This window comes from Symphalangus syndactylus, chromosome 19 (genome assembly GCF_028878055.3).
Source record: "Symphalangus syndactylus isolate Jambi chromosome 19, NHGRI_mSymSyn1-v2.1_pri, whole genome shotgun sequence".
Taxonomy (NCBI): Eukaryota; Metazoa; Chordata; class Mammalia; order Primates; family Hylobatidae; genus Symphalangus; species Symphalangus syndactylus.
Window position 1 is genome coordinate 63253589 of NC_072434.2, and position 27213 is coordinate 63280801.

General features: G+C 36.2%; 1 long non-coding RNA gene across 1 annotated transcript; it reads left to right on the forward strand.

The window, feature by feature from the left end:
* The first annotated feature begins 464 nt into the window (after positions 1 to 464).
* LOC129458438 (uncharacterized) lies at positions 465 to 11593 on the forward strand. Its single transcript, XR_010114667.1, has 5 exons — positions 465 to 603; positions 1470 to 1577; positions 3180 to 3400; positions 8048 to 8118; positions 11214 to 11593. It is a non-coding gene; the product is annotated as an uncharacterized lncRNA (long non-coding RNA).
* Positions 11594 to 27213: the final 15620 nt, after the last annotated feature.

Below are 27213 nucleotides of genomic sequence, written 5' to 3' on the forward strand. Positions count from 1 at the left end.
CACTAATCGGCTAGAGAGGGAGGCCGGCGAAACAAAAGCCGTAGAGGAAAATTAAGCGACTTCCCTCTCGGCGGGGAACTTGGAGGTGTGGGAGAGGGGAGCGGCGCGGGGCGCAAGGAGAAGGAAGTGCCGACCTGGGTTTCCGACGAACCCCGGGCAGGGGGAGGTGGGGGGCTGCTGCGGAAGAAAGACAAACATCTGGGGATCGGACCATATGCCAGAGCTTTGTCTTGTCCTTCAAAGTTCGGCTGCCCTTGAAGTGATTTGTCAGGCGGCCCACGGGTGACAGGGAGGATGTGCAGCGGGGAGCGGGGGCGGGAGACGCCTGGGGGAGAGGAGAGGGCGAGAAGAGAGGGGAGGAAGGGGGGACGCCGACAAGAGGGGGAGCAAAGTGACCCCGCCGCCCGAGGAACGGCAGAAACCGGGATCGCGGAGGTGCGAGCCCGAGCCCGGAAGCGGAGCGCTTCCCAGGGAGACGCCAAGACGGCGAGAAAGGAGGAGCGGGAACGCAGAGGTTAAGGGGAAGGAAGGCCGAGGAGAAAGAGCCAGAGGACGGGAAGGAGGAAATAGATGGGGAGAAGAAACTGAAGATTAGTCGTTGAGGTGTATTAAGAAAGAGGACATGTCGCCTATTTTAGGAAAAGTGGCTTTGAGCTCCCCCCGCACCCCCACCATTTTTTCTTTCTTTTGCCCGCCAACCGCTGAACTGATTAGACTGTAATTAAGGCCATAAAGCCCTCAGATTATACACCTGTTTATTCACTGAAGTCGGGGTCTCATCAAGCAAATTAGCTGCTTCCAGGCTACACATTGGGCCTCGAGCTTGCCTGATTAATGAAGTTTATTGGGAGCTGTTAAAAGCATTAACTGGAGAAAATCTCAGCAATTCGTCATATTTAAGGAATGGAAATTAAATCTTGCTATGCAAATGAGAAAAAAATTTTAAACCATCTTTGGGGGGTTACTGTCTGCATATTATTTTGCTTTGAAGTTCTGTTCAGGAAATAGGAATTAACATGAAATATTATTTGCCCTTAAAGTTATCAAAAATACTGAATCGCACCTTATGTGGCGTTGTGGGGAGAGAAAAAGAAAACATAAGGAAATTCCCACATAGTCCGTTTCCCAGTGCAAAGAATTTTCTAAGACAACTAGTCACAAAGCCAACTTTCACGAGAAACCCAGTTTTTAAAATTAAAGTTAGTATATCCAGTTACAGAATGAGATTTGGGGAGTAGTCCTTCAAGGGGTTTAATGTTTGATGGTGGGTGGGGGGGACGATGAAATCATCAGAGAGAGGAGGGGAGTTCATGTAAGTGCCCTGGATAAGGAGCACGTGTGAGAATGGCAGAAAAGCAGTAGAGTGGCAAGAAAAAGTATCCAAAATGAATCAATACTCTCATAAACTGGCTGTAGAAAATGTTTCTGTACAGTGTTTTTTACTGTAGCCATTATGGTTCTTTGGACAGGTCGGAGAAGGTGTGATTATGAAAATAAACAAGGGAAGTGAGGGAAATATAACCAAGTGGAAAAAGGAAATGGAGTGCAAATTGAGAACATAATCCAGAATTTGTAAAGTATGTATTTACTTTAGGTGCTGCTTGGTAATATTGCCACACAAATGTTTATTAATGGTTGCAATTATATAAGTGACGGGAGAGTGATTTCAGTACATTAATTATGCTTGAAAAAGGGGGGAATCTCTTTTCTACAAGAGTAACAAGAGTATATATATAAATGCCTTCTATTTCAACAAAATATTGAAAATAAAAACGTAGTGAATAGATTATTTTAGTTAACGAAAAGCTTATTGTAATGCCAGTCTTTCCAGATTTATTTTTAAGTCATTTCTATTATTTTTTCTAAGGGCATTTTAGATATCAGTGGAGTTTGAAATGTCTGTTTGACTAATATTTGTTTCAGGACAGTGTATGTTTTATAACTTCAGTAAGATATATAAAAATAGAGTATATGAAATAGAAACTATGAGACAAAAGGGAGAGGCATAGTTAATAGAAAATTAGGTAATTTTAAAGAAAATTTATCTCAGTCACCTCTAATGGATTCAGTTTTAAAGTATTTTATAGATTTTTATAGTTATTCTCACTAATATTGTACTTCAAAATTGATGTTCTGGTTAATTTTAAATTTTTATTTTAAAAAACTTAAAGCATTGAGATTTACTAATTTATCTTCCCTGAATGAAGTTACTTATAGTTGGCTAAAGAAAGTCACAGTAATCATTCATATTAATATTTCTATTTTAAAGGTTCGAAAAAACTTCCAAATTTATGCATTACTCCCCTTTGGTGTGGGTATAATACAACTTTGTGAAACTAAAAAAATTTGTAAATTTAAAGTCTAGGGAACCCAACACCACCACTTACAAACATAGATAACCTTGAAAAATAGTCATTTGTCTTAATCTTTAAAATTCTTTAAATTATTTATTATCTCCTAAAAACTTCAATATATTCTAAATTTGAAACACAAATTCCCTTTTGTTTCTATAAATATTATGTACTAATTATAAAATGATTATTTTAAACGAAGGAACTGTAAACATTTTTATTTTAATATTGGAAATAAAAAATCGTCTAAAATATAGTTATTGGTACGGATGAAAAATTCTTAATACGTGCATCTGATACTATTCCTTGGATTATTAGAACACATTTTTCACTAAACTAATTATTAAAGGGTTATTCAGTAAAAGGAACACATATGTAAGTTAAATTCATTTTTGTTCAAGCAATACAAGTTTTGAAAAGACCTGTTCCTCCTATAATTTTGAAGTAACTTGAAGAACAACAATTATCCTTTGTGCTGAAATCAGTCATTTCTCAGGACTTTACTTTACTTTTAATATTTAATTTAAACATATAAATAGAAGAGAGATGAGTAAATTATCTGAGGGTATTCTAAAAATACATTTTGCTGTAAATACATTTAAAAATATTTCATATCGCACATTTTTAAGATTAGAACATTTTAAAATGATCCTATGCTGATCTTAGGATCCTTGTCACTGTGGTATCCAGTGTCTAACGGTTCATTTAAAATATGGATATTTTTGTACAAAGATAATTTGCCTTTAGAGTGTACAGTCATACAGCGTGGGCTTCTGAGCTACTAACTAATGGGTATCTGTTATTGTCATTTGTATTTCTGATCTCTAGAATGGTATGGATAAAGAAGGTCAAAATGGTCTCTGATGAAAAGAAACTTTTAAAACGCTTGGAAAAGTTAATGAATTAGATTTCCCTGCACTTGAAGATATTAGGATTGGGAGATCAAGACTCCCATCAGCCAAATCAAGAATATTCACAATTGACAGGAAAACTCAAAGTTTCTTTTTCCCCACCAGAGAAATGTCTCCCACCGCCATAGCTAAACAGTGGTAAGTCATAGAAATGATTACATTAGCTTAAAGAGACTGTTTCCTAAGCAATAAACTTTAAGTGCACACAACCTAGTTTTTATTTTATTTATTTCATGTTTTTCATAAGTGCTTGAAAATACTTCTTGTAAAAATGTCCTTTTTAACTTTAGTAAACTTGTTTTCTGCTGTGGATAAAATTACTGTGTAATAAACTGTAGTTTTTTTAAAAGTCTTTGCAGCAATAATGAAAGTTCAATGAAAAGAACCTAACTAGAAGAGATGTGCAACACCCCTTTCTTTTTAAATAGCCTTTAAATGATTTACAAAATAAAAATGCTAGTTCGGTTTGCCTTAAATAACCAGTATTTCACCAAATATTTTCTGCGTTCTTAAATGTTCAAAATATTAGCATATAAAAAGAATTCTATGTGTTCTTTAAGACCCACTGCATTTTTATCAAAGCCTTCAAAAAATGCAGTGTTCTAAGACATAGTTTAATATGATCAGTTGGTTTTAAAAATATATTCTTTAATTTTTATGAAACAGTATGTGAAATAAAAAAATATGGCATATACCTTTGAAGATGAGTCAGGATTTCAATAATATTCAGTAGGTATACTTAATATACTACATTTCATATTTTGGGTTCTTAGAACTGAGAGCTTCTTTGTAGAAGCTGACTTAAATATTAGAATTTATAGTTGGAACCTGTGTCTTGGTCATTTTAATACTGTAAAATTATTAATGGAAAAATAGGTGCGTGAAGTTAATAGTTGATAATAGTGTCATTCTCAACGATGCAAATTTTGCTCAAAATGAAATATGTTTTATTGTATATTTCCAGGGCAGGCTTTTGAGTCTAGAAAGGTCAGTAACAGGATTTTATTTTGATAGATGATATGACCTAATTATTTCACATGTTGCAGAAATCCAAAGTGGGTAGAGGGTGCCTTTTTTTTTTCTTTGAGGTAAGTCTAAATTGCAACAGCTAAAATGCCTTCCTGTAATTGTAATGAGATCAGTGGGTTTCAAGTATGGAATGAATCAATTATTGTAAGCAAAGCCCCTGCGTAAATCATGGAATGCCAAACCAACCTCAGGATTATAAAATGAATCTGTGACAAGTATTCAAGGTTTCCACATAGTCTCAATAATGAGAATGAAGTACTTACTATTAAGTGAAAGCGAAGTTTTATTCACTTACTAAGGAATACATGCATATTTATTAAAAGAGGACAGATTGAATGAAGCTTTTTAAAAAGGGTATCTAAGCAGCATTAAAGATAGAAATCTATGATAAATATTATAATTTATATTAAAAAGAGAAAGATGCCAAAAGCACATTGAATGAAATGAGTGAGACATAACTATATTAACTGAAAAATAATAAAGTAGTTCTTTATATTTTTATTTTAATAAAACTTTTTCAACATCAACAACAATCAAAAGATTATTATAAAAGAAATCAGGACTACCACAGCCAGTCTTAGCAATTCTTGGAATTTGATGTCTCTCAACTGGGAAGAATAATAGAATGTAAAGTTTTAACAGAAATGAAGACAGGAAAATGTCAATTGTATTATTTTTGATATACTGCCGTAAGGCAGACGGATTCTAAAAGGCTTGGGAGATTTGGCTGAAATCAGATAGTTCCCTCCTGCAAACATTCCAGCAGTCTCCTTGCCTCTTTCTTTTCCTTTCCTTTCAGATAACTATCACATTAATTTGCTGTAACTAGTTGTTTAGTAGCTTTACAATTTACCGTTGTTAATGCCAAGTCAAAAATGTAAATAATAGTAGCATGTTTACCAGTCGTTGCCAATTTACTAATACTTTAATGCTTATGATAGGGTGTATGTGGTTTTTTAAAAATCATGTTCAGTGATGCAAACAGAATATACTTTTTCCTGGCTTTTCCTGTTCCAGTTACATACTTCTGGAAATTATTTAGGTTCTGTACTACCTAGAGTCAGATATTAATTAAACTAATAAATATTAAACTTAAAATCTTTTTTTTAAACTTAAAATCTTAATACACATAAAAACTTTAACACCAAAGTTCTTCAATTACTTTTACATATTGTTTCTTATATTTCTATTAATGCGTTTCAGGGATTATACACAACTAAAAAGTATGATTCTTTAAAAACATGAACTAAAGTCTTACACTAAATTAAATATTCACAATACATTATATATAGCTAAGTGAAAAGATGAATTTGTATTATAATAATTTTGTGCATTTGGGGTGTAGCATATACAAAATTTAAAAAAGTATAATACTCTGATGTTTACTGTTTTCCATTTAAAATTAGGTAAATATGTTAAATTATGGTTATGTCTCAAGAAGATTATGAATTCTGGCATAGATGTTATAGATATTTGTGCAAAAACAACACCTATGTAACAGTTAGATTTTATGTGAAAAACAAAAATACTTAAAATATTTTCTCACCTGTTTTTTTGTTTGTTTTTGCCAGAATCAAAAATAAAATGTATTTTGGTATTCTTAAATTATATGTTGTTTCAAATATAGTCATATTTTGGCATGTATGTATGACATTTTTATTTTAGAAGGAGCTCTATTATTGATGTACATGTATAAATGTAAAGCGATATCTCAAAATATGAAACTCATTAGTGAGTTGAAAATCAGCATACTGTAAATAGGAGCTGTAAATGTATGCCTGAAACAGCTAACATCCATGTTTGTGTATTCATATTCAAAGGCAAGTTTTTGAATAGTGTGCTGGAGGTGAAAAAGAAATGATTTCAGAATAGTGAACATTTACAAATAAAAATGTGTCTACTATGCAATGAAGAATTTTAAATTTGCAGTGAAAGTCTGACATCTGGTGGTCAGAAAGAGGAGCATCAGAAGAGGAGGCTATTGTAAAATTTCTGTTGGCTTTCATAAAATAAAAACCAAATTAAAACTTACAAGAAATTCTTCCCTGTTAAAAGACATTTTATATAATATTGACATCTTATCCTAATGATTTAATCATGAGTCTTCTTTCAAATTTAAATTTCCTAAATGTTGTTTATGTTAAAGATATATTTTCAAAAGGATCAAACTATTGGTCAACAGATATTTTTCAGATAATAATGGATATACATTTTAAAATAGTTTAATATGAATCAAATTTATCCAGAGAAAATTAATTTTATATTATACTCTTGGAATAAAAATGAACCTTTTCTATATCTTCCCAATAATCAAATGAAAGAATTAAAAATTCACAAAGAAATTTAAAGTCATCTTTAGCAAAGAGCAAGAATAGCAACTAAAAGGTTCTAAACCTTCAAACTGAAAGGCAATCCTACTTCTTGATACATATTAAAAAGATAATTCATAGAACCAAACTATTGAAAAGTAATTACCCTCAACCCATCATACTATTTTGTATTAAAATAGTTCAAAAGAATTGCAGAGTTAATATAGCAAACTGTCCTAAGGCTGACAGCCTACTACAATTGAATCTGTTTATATTAAGTGAAATTAATCTTGCTTAAATTATGCAGTAAGTAAATTCCAATAACAATTTCTAAATAAAATTAATATTTCATAAAGTAGACTTTTCTAAGGTGTTTCATCATCTTATTTTAACATGTTCCTCAAATAATTTTTAAAAATATCATTATACAAGAGTGACTAGGTGCTTTTTGTTTACCGTTAAATTTCAAAATACAAAACTAGGAATTAATACAGAATTGGGTATCCTCTTCTGCATATTCAAGGTGAAATGAAGCTACCAGAGGGGGAAGCTTTTGCATAATTTATGTTCCCTAAAAGATTTGACCAAACAGTGTGAAAATTGTTGGGAATTTTAAAAGCATATCCTGGTTATTGCCTCAAATTCCCATTTTGCTTGGTGTATGTAGGCAGTCTTAGTGCTAAATTTGTTGTTGCTGGTTGTGGCTCTTTGATGTCTTCATCCAAGAGGCAGCACAACACTCAGAATAAAGAATGCTGCTGATATATGAAAAGGTTCCTGTCATTGCAGAGTTTCATAAATCCTTCTGCAGTGGCAGATGTGCAGTAGTATCTTAAGATCAACATCTGGTTGTTCTTGGTTTCCTTATAGTTTTAAATTGAATTAATGTATAGGGTGGATGGTCATACTGGGTTGGTTTTTGGTGTTCCACATTGATGCCATTTGTACAGTGCCAGAGATTGAATTCACAATTCATTGTGAATTTGCTGAATGAACTTTCAGAAAGGCATTTCAGATGCTCAGGAACACTCAGTAGTGTTCAACTGCAATCAAAGACATAAAACTGTTTCTATTAATTTATTCACGCAAATTTGATTATTTCCACAAATTGAAGAGAGTCTTACATTGCCCTGTTCTTACAGCCCAGGTTATTTTAGGAGTGCTTATCAAATAATAAGGACTGTAGCTTTCTCTTTAGAGATGTTTAAAATTCTTATATATTACATAATTATTGACATGATTACTCTATTTTAAAAACTGTTTCTCCAAGTGCTTTGAAGATAGTAATTCTTTCTTAGCAGAGACTTATAAGTAATGCAAAGTAATTTCAAAGCATTTTGGAATAAAACTAACTCCATATGTCCATTAACAAACGTTAGTGTTCATTTTCCTCATCAAAATTGCCAACTTTTCTTTCTTATAAACATTAATATATTTTTCATTCTAGAATATACTTTTTAAGGCCTCTTTAGATGGGGAGCCTACATTCTTTCCTCATAACACCCTGCTGATCCTGATGTGAGCACCTTGCTGTTTACATAGGTCTGTGGAAAAAGGACAGTATCAGTTTTTCCTCACCTTTGATTTCTCAGTGCCTGGCACACAGTAGAGTTTCAAAAATTATTTTTTGAATGAATGAATTAATGAATGAATGCAAAAATTTTTTCCTTTTTTCCCCTCCAATATCAGTAACTTTTTCCTAAAAGAAAGCATAAAATTGCATTGTACATCTATCCACACTTGAGAGAAAATGGTAAGACAAATGATTACAACACGCACACACAGACACTTTATGTGTGAGGACTTTAAAGGATCTTTTCTTTGGACAGAAAAAAAAATGAGATGAGAATCATACATCACAAACCTTCGCAATTAAGCAATCCTTGGGGTCCATGTTGTAGAACTGAGTACATGAAATAGGTAACGTTTTAGCTACTAATATCTGCATTGATAATGTTTATACAGTGTGATGCCATCTGCTGCATGAACATTTGCACATATTAATGGGCCCTGAGCTTGCAATGATATATCTTACATGCAGAAGCATGTCAGAAATTTGTAACATCAAATACGTGGGCCTGTAATAGGCATTCCATTATCACATTAACTATAATCTGAACATTTGGTTTTCCAATGATTTTACCACAAAATTCATATTTTTAGACTCCTCTTCGTTTTCATATCTTCCCTGGTCAACTCCAGATCATGTTACTTTTTCCCATTTGATGATATACTACAATATTTACCCCATCCTCTCATTTGCTGTCAACAGCTCTGTTTTACTATATAACTATTTACAAATGACATAATTGTCTTTCTCAAATTGTTGTAATGTCTCCAAATCAGGGGGTGTGTCTCCCCTCTTTGGCATTCATATAATACACTGAACCAGGGTTTTCAGAGATAATGTTAACTTTTGAAGTGCCAGTACTAAATATGTCCTGGATGTTTCTATAGAAATGCTACTAAAATATAAATGCAGCTTATATGGAACATAAAATGTTTTCTTCTTTGCCAGTTTATCTAATGTTGTCTGGTCCCAACACTAGTCACTCTCGGTACATTATTTTTTCATAGTGCTAATTGTTGTTTAAAATTATTATTATTTAACTTGATTAACACCTATCTCCTTCAATAGAATCTAAGCTCCATGAGGACAGGGACTTTTCTGCATTATTCATGGCTGTATCCCCAGTGACTAGACCTATGTCTGTCTATAGGAGGTGCTTTGAAGTGCCAATTTTCCCTTATCCACTCCGTTTGCAGTTGGTGTTGTACTAAGATTAGCTTCATAGTGTTAGAAGGGCATTGAGAGTTCATTTAATCTCACTGTCCACCCAGAACAAGAATCTACTGTAGTATCTTGGAGAGACACTCCTGTGGCCTCTGCCTATATTCTCATGTCAGTAGGTTCATCGCATATTGAGGCAACCTGAGCCATTGCTGGAAAGCTGGTGTGATTGGAAAGGTCTTTTGTTGAAAAGTTAGCAGATAATGTTGTATGTTTTTTATCATGTACAGCTTATGTTTCCTTTTTTTGTAAGGATTTGAAACCTGTCTTGCTGATTCATTTACTGCAAGCCTTAGTTTTACCCTATGGAACTACAGAAACAAGTCAATTTCTGTGTACTCTTCCAATATGTTTACACACACACAGACACACACACGCATTTTCCTCTTTGAATGAAACATTACTGACATTGTTCGTTCATTCTGCTAGGTGTGCCAGACAGAAACAATCCCCACTTTCATGTCCACATAGTCAAATGGGAGAGACAGATAATTAAACACATTATGTTTGTAACACATGTTAAGCACAATGCATGAATAAGAAGTACAAGATCAAAAAGAACCAAAGTAAAATCTGGTCCAGAAAGGGAGACAGCTCCAAGTTGTGCTGACTGGAAAACAGATGTACAATGTAACATCCTTCTGCATCCCTCCACACCACCACCCTGCCCCATGATGTACATTACTGAAAAACACTTCTGAAATTGGATTTGTGGGTTTTTTTTTCTAGATGTGATAACATAGTAAGTCTGGTCTCAAGAGAATCACAAGGCAAGAGGAGAGTTTAACCAAAAAGAGAACTTTACATTTTGTTTACTTTTATATATAAGCTTGGATGTTACCATCAGCTGCTAGAATTTCATTTTGTTCTAATTTTTGTGTGTGGTCTCTTGAAAGATTGGATTGACTTTCTAAATCTGGCTTTCTACTTTTCCTTTTAAAATGATGTGTGATTCTTACAAGGAAACCTGTGTGTTTTTGGAAGCTGCTTATGTCTAAAATGTACATTTCATTTTCCATTGCAAAAGTTTTCCCTTATGTATATTTAGATTATTAACCAAATGGGTAGGTTCTTGTACTAAATAATGCATGTCATTAGCCATATCACACAAAGTCATTGATCATAAAATTTTTAATGGAGATGCTTAGATGTTACATATCTACTTCTGATTAGACAATCAGTTTGCAGGGTGAAAATTAACTATGGTTATAGGGATTCACTTTTTGAACACTTTTTTCCCCCAAATTTGTAACTTAGCTTCAATCTTACTATTTTTTAAAGACATGCCTGCCACTACTTGTCACTCATACTAAAACACATCATTCTGTTTATATTCTCTCAACACAAACTCATGCTCTCATACATCATTATTCTCTTTAGTTCTTTCACTTTCTGAACTTAATTGGATTCTCGTTATGGGATCTGCGTGGTCCTGGAATTGCATGGAAAGAAATAATGACTTCTTTAATTCTGAGTAACTGAAAGCTTTGGTCATTCCACAGATTTTAGACATAGAGGGAAAACAGCCAAATTAACATAAAAGAAAGAGACATGGAGTGACAAACAACACATAAAGGTCTTCGATATTTGTAGTGGATTGTATTTTCCAAAGATGGCCACCACAATATCCCTTTACCCATAAGCTCTTCTACAACCTTGCTCCTCCTTCATCAAGAAGCAGAATATAATTCCCTTCCCCTTGATTCTAGGAAGGCCTGTGGCTCACTTGCAACCAATAAAATGAAGCAGTAGTGATGCTGCCTGTTTTCTGGGCTAGGTCACAAAAGGCACTGTAGCTTCTATCTGGCTTGCTTCCCTCTAGAAGCCTCCAGCTGCCCTGTGAGCAACCTATTTCTAAACTATGCTGAGACCACCATGTATTGAAGAAATCTAAACTAGCTCATGAGCAGAGAACACGTGGAAAGTCCTGAGACCTCATGAAGTGAGTGAGATGCCCAATCAGTCTCCAGCTGATTGCGGCTCCAACCTCGATCGTGCTCCAGCCCCCATTTGACTGCAGTCAGAGTTCCATAGGCAGAACCAGCTAGCTGAGCCCTTCCCCAGTTCCTGACCCACAGAAGCCAGGAGGAATAATACCATGAATATTGTTTTAAATCACTAAATTTTGCAGTCATTTGTTATGCAGCAATAGATGACCAGAACAATGACTTTCAGAAATTTGGTGCTGAAGTGAAAGCAGTGAAGGATCATCCCAGCTTTAAAAGCAGTGTAGGCTGAGTTACAGAATTATCTAATCTCCAAAGGTCCACCAGGTGTTGATATTTATATTAAGGCAGTATCTGTATGTACATTTACCATGTTTTGTTAAGTATTGCTGAATTTTATAAAATATATATCACATTCATAAAATCTCTTAAAAATCAACATCCATCTTTTCATTAAATTTAGCAAGAGATTGTATTAGTATGTCTTGTAATAGTAGATCATCAAATGGAGGATTTGTAAACTCTGGATATAAAACAGTGTGCATCAGTTAAGATTACTTCAGTAGCAAGTGACAGAAACCCCTAAGTCAAATTGGTTTAAAGAAGAAAACATCATCTCAAAAAATCTAAAAGGGAGGCTGGGCACGGTGGCTCATGCCTATACTCGCAGCACTTTGAGAGGCCAAGGTGGGCAGATCATCTGAGGTCAGGAGGTTGAGACCAGCCTGGCCAACATGGCAAAATTAGCCGGGCGTGGTGGCGGGCACTTGTAATCCCAGCTACTCAAGAGGCTGAGGCAGGAGAATTGCTTGAACCTGGGAGGCAGAGGTTTCAGTGAGCCAAGATTGCACCATTGCACCCCAGCCTGGGTGACAAGAGTGAGACTCCATCTGAAAAAAAAAAAAAAAAAAAAAATTAGCCGGGCATGGTGGCGGGTGCCTGTAACCCCAGCTACTTGGGAGGCTGAGGCAGGAGAATCTCTTGAACCTGGGGGCGGAGGTTGCAGAGAGCCTAGATGGTGCCACTGCACTCCATCCAGCCTGGGTGACAAAGCGAGACTCCCTCTAAAAAAAAAAAGAAAAGAAAAAAAAATCTAAAATGAATCTGCAGGGATGGTTTGGGCTTTGCTTCCTTGAGTCTCTGGGTCCACCTCATTTTTGGGTTAGCTTCATCCTTATACTGATAGCAAGATGACTGTAGCATTTCCAGCCACTACATATAGGCACAGCAATATCCAGAAAGAACTCTGTTTTGTAATAAATTCTTACTTTGAATGGAAAACTCTTTATCATTTAGAGTTTACTCATTTAACAGTTATTTATTGAGCACCCGATAAGTGTGAGGCAGTAATCTAAAGCTTGAAATGCAGCTATGAGCAAAATGACAGACCTCCCTGTCACAACTCACTCGAATAAATGGGTCACACGGCACCCTATAGCCAACCAATGGAAATAAGAATGGGACCACTATGATTGACACCCAAACCGAGATCTTAAAAAAAAATAAAAAAGTAAAAAATGCCCCGCTAAGTTATGTAGAGGAGAGATAGTCCCTTGAACAAACTGGGGCTTTTCTACCAAGGATTCAATGGGGAAAGGTATTCAATGGGCAATCAACTCTGTCTGCAAATAGAACTTATAAGATTTAATTTGTGGAAAGTATGTATTAATAATAATGTAGTAGTGTCTTGGTAAGTAATGCTAGGTTAAATAACCAGGATTTTAAAATAAGTATATGTAAAATGATAAAAACTATATTTTAAAAAATCTTTTCATATTCAAAAATACAAAACAGCAATACCAAAATGCCAGCGATGTATTGCTTGTAATTTAGGTAATAGTACCATTTGCGTATTTGCATGTTCTATTTTTCTCCTTTCCCCCTACATTTTCTTTAATGAGCTTGCTTTTCTTTAAACAATTCTTTAGATAAAAAATAAGTTCTTGTCAACTGTGTCCAGATACATTATCCACTGCCTAATTCAAATCAAATAAAACAAATTTATGGAGCCTGAAGTTCCCCAGTCTCAGATCAGAGCAATGACATCTTTATGTTTTTTTTTTTTCAGTACTTCCAGCTCAATCAAGAGACAAGCAATTTTAAATAAAGAAGAACCCCCTTGCCAAGAATCTTTAGATCGATGATCAGGAATATACGATATTTTATAGTTCAAATATGTATCAAACATTACGATGATAATAAATTTACTACATATATTCTTACAGCTATATTTGATTTTGGTTAATGTAAGCATTAACCAAACTCTCTTATCTTTGAATTAATTATAATTTCCAGAAAATCTGTTTTGTGGTATATAGAGAATAGTCCCAGCATCAATATTTTGATATGCCTGGAGCCTAGTAAATTCAGGCCTGAAAATAAGTGGTATATAGTTTGTCTCTCTTTCTCATTACTCTTTGGTTTCAGTTTTCATGGGGACTTGTGTTTGAGGGGCTAATTGTGACCATACAGGTCACTGGGAGACAGACGTTCTTTTGGGAAGAAAAACTATGAAGCTGAAAAGCAGAAAGCCTACTGTCTACCACTGTAATGAAGATAATCCACAAAGTACACTTAGTGGGAAGGGTAAAAATGCTTTAAAAAAAAAAAAAGCCTGAACAAAACACATAGCATACTTTTCCAGCTGCAGTAACACACCTATACTCATTAGCAGGGCTCAGTTTAAGACTTCAAAAAAGTAGTTATGGAAGATGAAACATTCAAGTGATTTGCTTTTTAAGGGTGAATACCTACAAAGCTGCAGAGAGCAAAATCTCATGGCAAATGTGAATTGATAATCACTTGTGTGCATCTAAAGGACAGGAGAAGCCATATCCAGTTGTAGAGATGTGTTAACTGTTAGCCTCTCAAACTGTTTGCAGGCATACTGTGAGTACTGCTTTTTCCTATCAGTTTGACACCTCAACAGCTCAGAGCTGATAGGATTCTTCATCAATCACCTTGATCACAATGGCTATATGGACAGGGGATTTAAGAGAGCTGATCTACTCTGTCACGTTGGGCTATGTGAAGAACATTGTTCTTTTTTTCTTTCTTTTCTTTAGGCCATCTCATCCATCAACCAAACTACACAACAATTGAGACCTAAAACTAAAAAACACATATAATGACACTTGGTTAAATGATTGGGCACTGCTAAACCCACAAGGAATCGGACTAACCATGCAATTTAACTTGGAGAATCAGCCCACCAGTGGTTAGATACTCATGTATACAAATGGGTATTTGGCATCGTGCATCATGGAGTTACAGTCTGATATTGTAGAGACTTCAAATATCTAGTGTCACAGTATAGGTTTTAACAGTGAAATGAAAGTCTTTGAAACCTTTAAATAAATACTATGGTGAATAAACCAAAAATTACATTCTTAAAAAAGAAGTGAATACAGAATGCAAACAGCATGGCAAGTAAGTTTTCAAATGTGGTACAGATGCAGGAGTTTGTAGCCTATTGGTTCAAAATAAAATGTAAGCAGGGGATGGATGTGTCAGCCGGAGATGTAGTGACGTGGCCTGAGAAACGTGAGTAACATAGTTTCAGCAGTCCGTAGGGACAGCAAGGGAGTCTCTGAAGGCTCTGACACCTTGGAGGTCACATCTCCTTCTGAATTTAAAGGTGCCTTATTTTGTCTTTTACACCATTGAGTATGATTAAACTCCTGCTGTTGTGCTAAATTTCAAAGATTGTGAAAAGTCAGGGGAATTAAAAAGGTCACTGCAGTATTTCATTTCACTAGCAAATCCGTGGAATAATGTTATAGGAGGACACAGGAAATTACTCAAAAAGGGAACCTGTATCCAAATTCTGGAAAATTGGAGTGGGGAACCTAGGTAGGAAAGAGATGACTTTTTCAAGTGTATAAGCACAAAACTGGACTCCTTACCATGTGGTATCTTCAGTCAAGAAAATTGGGATGCCATTTTAATAGCAAAAAGAGGCTAGATTCTGGTCACTTAATGTGAAGAACTGTCAGGAGTTAGTTGCAATCTCCATCTTCCTGTGAACATCTGAAGTTGTTCATAAAAGTAGAAATACTGATTCCACACCTTAGTACCATAAAATAACTACATAACGTTAACCCTCCTATTTTAGCATAATACTACTGGTTTATCAAACTAGAAGTAAAATTTTAAATGTAAGTAGAAAATTAAGAAATAGTGAATTCAACAAAGACAGAACAGGGGACACCATAAGAAATAACAAGTAAAGGGAGTTGGCGGTACAATTCTTCTCTTAAGGAGCTTGCAAACGAACAGACCAACTACGTGCACAATAATCTATATGATCATAAACCAACTTGAATCGAGTACTGTTGGTAAGTGCATGCAATACAGGATACATGCTTCCTATAAAAAAAGCCGTTGGTGTTGGCCATTTTGGCCATTGGCCATTACACTATGTAAATAAACATAAGCTATTGTTTGACAAAATTGATAGGTACTTTTATAGTTATATGAAAAATCAGAGTTGTGTGCTGCCTTTGGAAGCATGAGCGAGGGAGCAAGGAGAGCAGGTCAGGAGAAGTGGAAAAGCCAATCAAGCTCCATCATTAGCAATCCCTGTGGGCAACTGGGGCTCTCTCCATCCCACGGAGGACCCTCTAAGGAACCACGCAAAATGTGCCTCAGAATTGTGCTTCCCAAAGATGGAAATCTGGGGCATTTGTCCATAGACTCTTGTCCACCCAAAGTTGCAAGGTTTCCTGGGAAGTGATAACTCTTCTGCACTTCTAAGCTGTGCTTGCACATACTTTCAGCAGATTTTGAAGAAGAAAACTCTAGGGCAGAAAAGAAGAGGGAGCCTGCAGCAAAGACAGGGGTCATGTGTGGGGAATGATCACTTCAGCCACTGTGAAGTCAGGTGGGCTGAGTGATGTGCAGCCAGGCACAGATAAGCCCCTGAATTATTTTCTGATCTATTTGTATGCTTATATGCTCACCTGTTCCTCCTTGGACCCATGACCTTCATTAAAGAGAAGGCAGATTTGTCCAAACGCAAGGAATAGAAAAGTCGGAAGTCCACTGGACTATTCAGGAATTCAACCATAATTGTGACCTTACTATCTAACCAGCCGACTTAACTGGTATGTAGCTATAGGTTGTTTTTAACAGATTTACTGAGGTATAATTGACTACAATAAATTGTGCATATTTAAAGTGTATAATTTGGTAGGTTTTGAGACAAACACACATATATATGCATATGAATAAGCATATACCTATATATACTCCCTGAATCGTCACCACAATCAAGTTAATGAATATATCCATTATTTTCTGTTTGCATATTGTTTTGAGATGTTATAATCAATTACTTTCCATTGCTATTATTTTCATAATAATAACTTATTATTATTAATAGGGAGTGATGATTAGGTAGATGAAATGACTATTAACTTTCTTTCCCAGCAAAATTTCACTTCATTCCCACCTGCTTATGAACGGAAAAGATCATATGGACTTGGGCATCAGGTAGACCCGGTTTGAATACTAGTTATTTCTCTCAATTACTAGTTGTGTGGCCTAGGGCCAGCCACTTAAACATGCCTTGTTTCTATATATTCAAACCATGGATTATGAGGCCTCTCCTACAGTGTTGTGAGGATTAAAGCTGAATGTCAGGCATCTAGAGCTGCATACAGCACATAGTAGATGTTCAGTAATAAATTCTGTTTTTCTACCTCACAGTTACTGTGAGGTTTGAAATGCTTACTATTGGGAAGTTATTCAATTTAAAATTTAATCGTGTAATTGTTTGAACTCTTTAAGGACAGAAAAATATTTCAGAGCTCCAATAATGAACCATTTCGTTTCATGATAATGTTCCCTTCTCTTCTCCCTTAGCATGCACTAGGCCAGTAATTTACTACCAACTGGTCAACTGTCCCAACAATGCTATTGTCAGGGGCCAAGGAAACTGTTACGATCTTTTTTTGTTAGAGTGACAAAGGCCCAGCTTACATTAACATGAGCTCTGAAGGCATGATCTGACTCATTGGAACTGTATTTGTCATTTGACAAGGTACTTTACAGAGGTGTTTTTGTATGTAAAATACAGCAGTGGTTACCAAACTTGGAATCAGATTCATTTGGGACCTTTTAAAAACACAGATTTCTGGACTTCTATGTAGGCCGATTGAATCAATTCCACTTGCTAAGATCCAGCAACCAGTATTTGTAAGAAGTTCCCCAGAAACTTCAAATACACTAGAATGTGAAAAAAATAGTACTAGAGGAGTGTCACACTGGTTGTCACAACCACAGAGAAAGCTTATGGAATACCAGAATGTGCACAAAGTCTGTTTTTTTTAATATACAAATGTGTTTATAATTCTTTCTGTAATGTAGAAAATGGAGTGCACTAGTCTGTTCTCACACTCTATAAAGAAATACCTGATACTGGGTGACTCATAAAGAGAAAAGGGTTAATTGGTTCACAGTCTGCAGGCTGTACAGGAAGCATGGCAGCATCTGCTTCTGGAGAGGCCTCAGGGAGCTTCTGCTCATGGCGGAAAGCAAAACGGAAGCAGGCACATCTCACCTGGCTGGAGCAGGAGAAAGAGAGAGATAGGGGAGGTGCTACATACTTATAAACAGCCAGATCTCTTGAGAACTCACTCACTGTCATGAGAACAGCACCAATGGGGATAGTGATAACCATTCATGAGAAACTGCCCTCATGGTCCAATCACCTCCCACTAGACCCCACCTTCAGCACTAAGGATTACAATTCGACGTGAGATTCAGGCAGGGACACAGATCCAACCATGTCATGGAGAAAGGATGTTTAAGCAACCTTTTTGACTGTGGTTTAAAGTCAGCCTTGTCTGCCCTAACGCTGGCAGATGCAACACCTGCGGACTTGGAAGATGTTACCGGGGAAGCACAAACTGCTAACAAAAAAACATTAATTTTCTTTCCTGTAATTTGGGCTCCTATTTAAAGCTAATATAATTGTGAGACCAAGCTTTGTTTAATATCAACAGATGAGCTTTCTAAATGTTTCAGTTTGATCTTTGTCTAAGTATTCAAGGATTTAGTGGTTATCTTTAGTTTATGCAATCCATTATAACATCTACCTAGTCCACATCTTATGCAGGTCCAGCAGGATGTATATAACATAACCAGATTGTTTCTACCATAAACATGCATTGGGTAAAGATGAAAAAGGACTATTAGACATTAAACCACTCAAGCCTAAACACATAGGAAAGAAGATATAGGTAGGTAACTAACACCTTTCAGATTGCAAAACTAAATTCTTTCAGACTCAAATAACCTTCTTGGCATTTGTGTTAACTAGGTGTGTAGATTAATTTGTTCGTTTAGTAGAGAAGTCATTTGTCTTGCAAGTCTGCCTCCCTAGGTAAATAGAGAGATTGTTGAGGGCAGGGACTTATTTCTCTTTGTAGCCCAAACATCTAGCATACTTAACACATACTATATGTTCATTATATGACCTAATGAATTAATTCATTTATTATTAAGCATTTAGCAAAATGAATCTTAATCTTATAATCAAACTCATATATGTATTAGTACTTTAAAAGAGGCCTCATAAGCAAGACATGGTGGCTCACACATGTAATCCCAGCACTTTGGGAGGCCAAGGTGGGCAGATCCCTTGAGGTCAGGAGGTCGAGACAAGACTGGCCAACACGGTGAAACCCTGTCTCTACTAAAAATATAAAAATTAGTCAGGCCTGATGGCACATGCCTGTAATCCCAGCTACTTGGTAGGCTGAGGCAGGAGTATCATTTGAACCCAAGAGGCGGAGGTTGCAGTGGGCCGAGATCGTGTTGCGATCCAGCCTGGGCAACAGAGCGAGACACTGTCTAAAAGACAGCCTCATAAATCTGCAATGGTAATTTACCTCTGGTGATTTTCTGCCTTCAACTTCATCCCTCTGCAAACCTTCTTCAGCCTGCCACCAGAATAATTTCCCTAAAACTGAAATCTAATCAATGATCCTGCTTAACACCCTTCAAAGCTGTTGCTCCCAAGGTAAAATAAAAAAATAAAAATAAAAAATAAAAAAAAACCTCCTTGACCTGAAATACCAGGCCAACATAATTCAGTGACATTTTTCACATCTAGCCTCTTGGAATCTCAGCTAGGGTCTTAGCAAACCACCCACCTTCTCCTGTTCTCCCAGACCTCCTGTCCTTATCTATTCTGCTTTTCTCTACTCAAGTGTCTTGGTTCCTTGAGACTCAGCACAGTTATTGCTGTTTCTCAGAGGCTTTCCCTGATTGTCTGGCCTGAGTCCCAAGCCACTCTGTGTGGTCCTCCTGGGCACTCCGTCCACTACATGTTGCTTTGGTTACTCTCTCCAGGAGTTAACATGATGGTCTCCTGGAGAGCAGAAATGATGACTTATATCTGTGTCTTCAGTGACTATCATAGAGCCAGGCACTTAGTAGATTGTCACAAAGCTCAATATTTACTGGGGGCTTATATGCAACATGACAGGGAGAGCTACTAATATTTCTTGAATGCTTATGCACTGTGTTAGATACTTTACATAAATTATAGTTTAATACTCAGAATAACTATGAGATAGATAATGGTATCCCCATTTTAGAGATGATAAATATTAGTCATATTAAAAGAGGAGTTACATCATTTCTAGACACGTTGTTATTTTAAGATCCTGGGCTTAGATCTGAAAAAATAAAAATGACAATTGAAAAATTTTTGCTTAAGAAATCAAACTTATTCAGATAGTTTTTTTAAAAAAAGTAAATCAGAAGTTACTTCTGATTTGTTGCATAAATCTAGAGAAAATGCAGAATAATTTTCGTATTCAAATCAAAACCATCGTATTGAGAGTTAATATTTTAAATTTTTTTTTTTTTTTTTTTTTTGGTACACATGAGGTCTCGCTATATTGCCCAGGCTGGTCTCAAGCTCCTGGCACAAGTGATCCTCCTGCCTTGGTCTCCCAAAGTGCTAGGATTATAGGCATGAGCCACTGCCCCGGCCTCAAGTCTCTTTTTCAAATTAAACTTTTAATTTTGAGATAATTTTAGATTCACATGCTGTTGTAAGAATCAATATACGAGGATCTCATGAACACTTTCTCTTTCCAGTGTTCTTCAGTGGTAATATTTTACAAAACTATACTACAATATCATAAGTGTGCTGACATTGATACAGTCAAGACACAGAACACTTCATCACCACATGAATCCCTAATATTATCTCTTGAATAGCCACATCCATGTTCCTCTGACCCCAGCCCCTCCTTAACCTTTAGTGCTCCCTTAAACACTAATCAAACATGAAGTCTTAATAATGATAATTCTGGCCATACACAGTGGCTCACACCTGTAATCCCAGCACTTTTGGCCGAGGTGGGTGGATTCCTTGAGCTCAGGAGTTCAAGATCAGCCTAGACAATATGGTGAAACCTCATCTCTATAAAAAATACAAAAATTAGCTGGGTGTAGTGGCATGAGTCCCAGCTACATGGGAGGCTAAGGTGGGAGGATGGCTTGAACTCAGGAGGTGGAGGTTGCAGTGAGCCAAGATCATGTCACTGCACTCCAGCCTGGGCTACAGAGCCAGACCCTGTCTCAAAAATAATAATAATAATAATTCCGAGTGTCCATCCTCTGTCCTTTGTATGCCTTTCTTCTAAGTTAAACTTCTGTTCTCTCCTTAGCAGTTGAATGGTCATGTTTTTAAATTTACCCATGCCATTGTAAAAATATTACCAATTCCACATAGTAACCCATGTATCATGTGGAATTCCCACCTGGATATAGCTAATCATTAATCTAATCTGTACAAGCCAGATAACATACCATAGTTGTTTACTTACCTAAGTCTATACCAGAACTTTCGGCTGTGATCAACATATATAAAATCTTTCAGTACAGTTTCTAAATATCTTTTAAAATGTGTTTGTGTAGAACAGAAAGACAGCTTGGGAGTACAGCTATTTGGGCATCTTGAAGAATGATCTTTTCTCCAATTATTGCTGGAGCCTGCTGCATTCATGAGTGTGCTGAATGATGGCTTAATGGCTTGAACTGCTCGTAATACAAGGTAGTGTTGGTATTTACCATCATATAATTTACTGCCATACAACAGATGACTTTAACATAGTTCCTTTTTTTTGGCCCTCAGCAAAACTTAATGAATAAATGGGAAAATGTTATAGCTTACAAGTCTTTGAGTTAAGGGCATCCGAGTTAGAAGGACATACTGAAAGCTCTGGCATCTCTCTCAGTGCACTGAAAACTGAAGGAGATGGAAACTTTGCTAGGTTCTAGGTATGCACGTTCTGAATCACTGTAATCACTGTAAACTCTATGGTTCATACTACTGTGTTGCAGCTCACTAAGACAAAATGTATACCTGAGAGCCTTGTTAGAATTTTCTTTCCATGGTAGGAGGATGGATTACTGAGGCTGCTGGCTAGCACTCTGATTTAAGGCAGAGATGAACATTAATATTCAAGTCCCTTAAAGTCTTTCCTAAATTTCTGCATCATAAAATCAGAATAATCTGTGTACAGGCTTTGTATTTACAACTTGAATATTAAGTAGCATCTTGCCTTTTTCTTAGTACTATCTCTTTATCGGTTACTTGAGTGGCCGTTATTAAGTAGAAGCTGGACCATTACCACTGCCCCCAACACCCACTCCCCACAAATTCCCTTCCTGTGTGGCTTGAAGATTCAACATTTGTGATTAAAAAGAGCCAAACCAAGGAATAGAACCAAAGCATTCAGGTTGAAGGATTGAGCTATCTATCTGAATTATCTGTCTACAGATAGAGCAGGCAATGGAGGGGAAATACTGTATATTTGAAGGCATTTATAATAAATATTTTACTTGTTTCTATTAAAAATAGTGTTGTTTTGTGGAGATGTATATGCTAAAGTTTATTCATTTTGTCTTGAAAAAGAAATTTTCATTATTACATAAAGTGAAACAGTAGATAGAAGAAAGTAGAAACATAACAGCAATCATTATAAATGTTTATAGACATAACTAAAGCCTTATCTAAAGTTCATCCTGTTTAAGGACATGTTTTATGTTGTACAGTTCCTCTTAGAATATCAATCTAATAAGCACCAAATGAGGCTGAAGACAATGCTGTTATAAAAAATGGATAAAAATGATTAAAATATGATGATTATACTGACAGCTTATATGCTCAATCTAATCAACTAAGCTTCCAATTTGTCATAATGTACACTCACTCATACATTATTGCTTAATTACAGCAACACTTCTATTTGGAAAGGTTGTCAATCATGTGAATACCCATCATTTTTCTTTTTTTTTCTATGAAGGGGCATATTTTAAGCAAGGATTTGAAGCCACTGTGCTATTGATTTAACCCTTGCAATACTTTTTATGCAAAAACTATAGTTCTTATTGAATGTTTTCTTTTGTACACAGATTTAGATAAGTTGATAGTATGGAACATTATTCTTTTATATAAGAATTAATATACAGTATTCTAAAATGAAATTAAATATTGGCAGAAATCTGTGATTTTATAGTTATTAAGATATCTATGTGGTTGCATTAAAAGACAAAAGACACCTTTTTAAAAAAGAAACACAAATTTGACTGGAGTATTTCCCCATTTGCCTGTGATCCATATTGATCAAGAAGCATAAGATAAATGACAATGAGGGTGAAATTTAAGTAGCTCTTTAATAAAGGACATGAGTGCTTATGGAAACAGACTCTACCCTTAGTAGATTTGGGGTTTCTCTTACCTTTTACGTCATTTCCTCTGGCTCCATCATTTTTCTTCCAGTTTGTAAAAATGCTTAACACATTGGCTCAAATGAACATATCAGTGCGTCTGCCAGGGTCAGCTACTGAGAGTTTAGTAACTTTATCATGTAACCAAGTACACTCTAGCAAAGTAAAGTAATAAATTGAAACAAATATTCATATATTGAAAAGACTGAAGCTTTGTCTCTATCTTAAACATATTATTGACTGTATAATATATGCATATGTACATGTGTATGTGTATCTTCTCTACATATAATATCCTATAGCATATATAGACTATAGCATATGTAGACTATAGTCTGTGTATGTATATATGACTATTTATGTATGTAGCATACTTTCAAGTTTTTAACCTAGATTATCTAATAGACCATTTTGTCAAGATGATCAGATTATTTACTAAAAATTGAAAAAAACTTCTAAATGTGGACATTTTTGGTCCTTAGGAATCAGTATTGTATTTTCTGCTTTTTGTTTTGTTTTGTTGAGACAGAGTCTTGCTCTGTCACCCAGGCTGCAGTGCAGTGGCATAATCTTGGCCCACTACAGCCTCCACCTCCCAGGCTCAAGCAATTCTTGTGCCTTAACATCCCGAGGAGCTGGGACTATAGGCAGACACCAACATACCTGGCTAATTTTTTTGTATTTTTAGTAGAGATAAGGTTTTGCCATGTTGGTTAGGCTTGTCTCAAACTCCTGGCCTCAAGTGATCCTCCCACCTTGACCTCCATAAAGTGCTGGGATTACAGACATGAGCCACTAGACCGGACCTTTCATTATATTTTCTATGATTCCACTCAACCACTAGAGTAGACAAGTCCGTGGGACTGACAGAAGCGAGTGGTGGGGGGGGGGGGGGGAAGGGAGAGAGAGACAGACTTTATTTCTCCTTCATTTCTTTAAATAATATCTTTGGAAAGTGTAAAATAATGAAGCAGTGTTCAAATTTGCAAGTTCCATTATTCCTTAAAAGCTAGGTTTGTGATGATGAGATATGCTGATATATACAATTGTGAACTTGGAGTATGAACCCAAGTTGCACTACATTTCTGTCACTTTCGTGGATTACTAACACTTAAGCAATTTATGTCAAGTGTTTTATTCTTTAAGACCTTAGATATAATTCAAGCTACAGCCAAGGACCTAAGGGCATTTGTCACACACATCATTATTTTCAAGAAATTTATTTAAAACTTCATTACAAATGTTAAAATACAAAAATCTACAAGCACAATTAAAATTGAATAATAATAGCTCCATATCACTTGTATTTATAATTTTGTTTTCAATCCTCAACCAAGTTCCCCAAACTGGGGTCCAATATAGGCTTACACCATAGGTCAAGTTTCATGTCCAGGTGGTTTTATTTCTTAATTTTTAAAATATTTGATTCTTTGTCTTTCTAAACTATAATTTCTTAACTAATAATAATCAGTCATTGAAAATTGAAACACATGACTATCAGATAGTCATGGATATTGCCATTAAACTCAAATGAAAAAATTATGGAGTCATGTTTACTAGACAAGGTGAGTTGGTATCAGAACCTACATAAAGCCTGCTTGGAAGTGTTTCAGTTACCATTGCTGGGTAACAAACTATCCCAAAACTTAATGGCTTAAAATAAAAACCACTTAATTATATTGCATGAATTTTAGGGGTCAGGAATTCATGCAGCTCTCAGCCAGGCGATTCTTCTAGTCTGCATTGCATTGATGAAGGTCATTCAGTGGGACTTAGATGGTGGATGGGGCTCATCTGGAGTCAGCGATAGCTTCATGCACAGGTCTAGGGCCTTGGTACGGGTAGCTGGGTGGCTGGGCACCACTGCAATTGACAACAGAGCACCCATGTGGTGTCTCTAGCATGACAATCTTGAGGTGGTCAGATAAGGCAGCTGGATTCTCCCAGAGCCAGTTTCTTAAGAGAACCACTGAATGTATTTATCGCTTATACTGTGGCCAGTTTTACAGAATTACTGACTATGCTGTAATATGTGCCCGATTTTGCCACAAGGATGGATGGCTTTGTAATTTGGTCTTCTGATCTAATTTTTGCTGTAAATTTCAATGGTTTTGTACCAAAATAACGAGGGCATTATTTTGCAGTTGGTCTGCAAAATTTCAATTTGTTTACCAGAGAGACCACTGGGTTTTGGAGAAAGGAGGAAGATGGGAGGAGAAAGCTGTTATGTTTCATGCTATTATTTGACAATGTTTTCTTTTGTTTTTTTTTTTTGTTTTTTTTTTGTTTTTTTTTTTTTTGAGACGGAGTCTCACTCTGTTGCCAGGCTAAAGTGCAGTGGCGCGATCTCAGCTCACTGCAACCTCTGCCTCTTGAGTTCAAGCGATTCTCCTGCCTCAGCCTCCTGAGTAGCTGGGATTACAGTCATCTACCACCGTGCCCGGCTAATTTTTGTATTTTTTTTTAGTAGAGACGGGGTTTCACGATGCTGGCCAGGATGGTCTCCATCTCTTGACCTCGTGATCCTCCCACCTCAGCCTCCCAAAGTGCTGAGATTACAGGCATGAGCCATCGCGCCCGGCCTTGACAAGGTTTAGATGCATTTTCCATAGATCATTTGTACAATAAAGTCTAATTTTTTTTTTTTTTTTGAGACAGAGTCTGGCTCTGTCACCCAGGCTGGAGTACAGTGGCATGATCTCGGCTCACTGCAAGCTCTGCCTCCCGGGTTCACCAATAAAGTCTAATTTTATAAAATTCCTCACTATACATTTTTGTCAGGGGAACTGCTTAGGTAAAATCCTGGTGATTACATATCCCTTTGTCCCAGCAAATAAATATTCACAGTCAATATTTATACTGGAGACTGATAACTATTTGTATTGTATTAGTCCTAGTTTTAGTATTTATATACCATTTTTTGCTACTCTTTAGCATCCAAAAATCTATTTTAAATTATGCATCTATTTTGTAAACTGTGGATTAAATACCTCTTCATCATTATAATTATAATCATCATCAGTTAATCTTTATTGAAGGAATAATATGTGGCAGGCACTGTTCTTACCTCTTTATTATGTATTATCTCATTTATCCTTCATAACCACTCTGAGATTATTATTCATTACTTATCAACTGAAGAAATTGAGGCACAGAAGGATTAAGTCACTTGCCAGTACAATTTTCTGCCGCTAAACATTATAGAAACTATGAGAACTGAGAGTCAAACCTGAATTACCTGACTGCACCAACAACAGCAACGATATATTTTTCAGAAACGTCGAGCCCAGTGTTCTTGCCTCAATTGCAGTCTTGCTGCCTCTGCTGTGTTTTTGCCCCAGTGTGGTGTGGTCCACTCTGCAGTCTTCCTCTTCCCCCTGGCTCTGGGGAGCTGCCTCACTGGGCTTAGTGCCCCCACTTTCTGATGACTGTTTTGATACTTGACTGACTGATCTGGGGGAAGGTTCCAAGAGGCCATCCCAGCACACTGGCTTGAACTCTGCATCTCCATCATTAATCTGGTTGCCTTCTGCTGATATCATATGTTCATGCAAAATCTGGATCCAAACATCCTGAGGAGAATTTGGAGATGTTTATAAATATATCTAGGAAATATCATACTTGAACATGTAAGGTTGGGGCATGAGTTTGAGGGGCTGAAACTATATGAAGAAGTTTTTGTTTCATACAACAAAACAGCTGACAATAATCTTTGTTTACTATGAAAGAAATCAGGAAAGAGTCAGGAAGAGTACCACATAATTAAACTTTAAGGAGGATAAGAATGAAGAGCGATTGAATTGTGTGGGGTTATGTAGACAGTTCTTCTTGATACCACTCAAGATCCACTGAGCCCTGATCCCAGTGTGTGCCCAGCAGAGACCAGGAAGAAAACAAGGACCTTCTAATATTCAAGAAGAGTATCTTGGAGAGTTTAGGTTAGCTATTAGGTTAGGTTAGCTGTAGAGAAGAACAATCTGACATAAAGAATATTTAAACATTACACTGAAATCCCTGGTAAATTTAAATCAAATTTTCAGTCAATTGGATGAAGAGGAAAAAATCCAACCAGGCCATTTACATAGTGGTATTAGATCTATAGAGCCTATTAATGGTCAACTG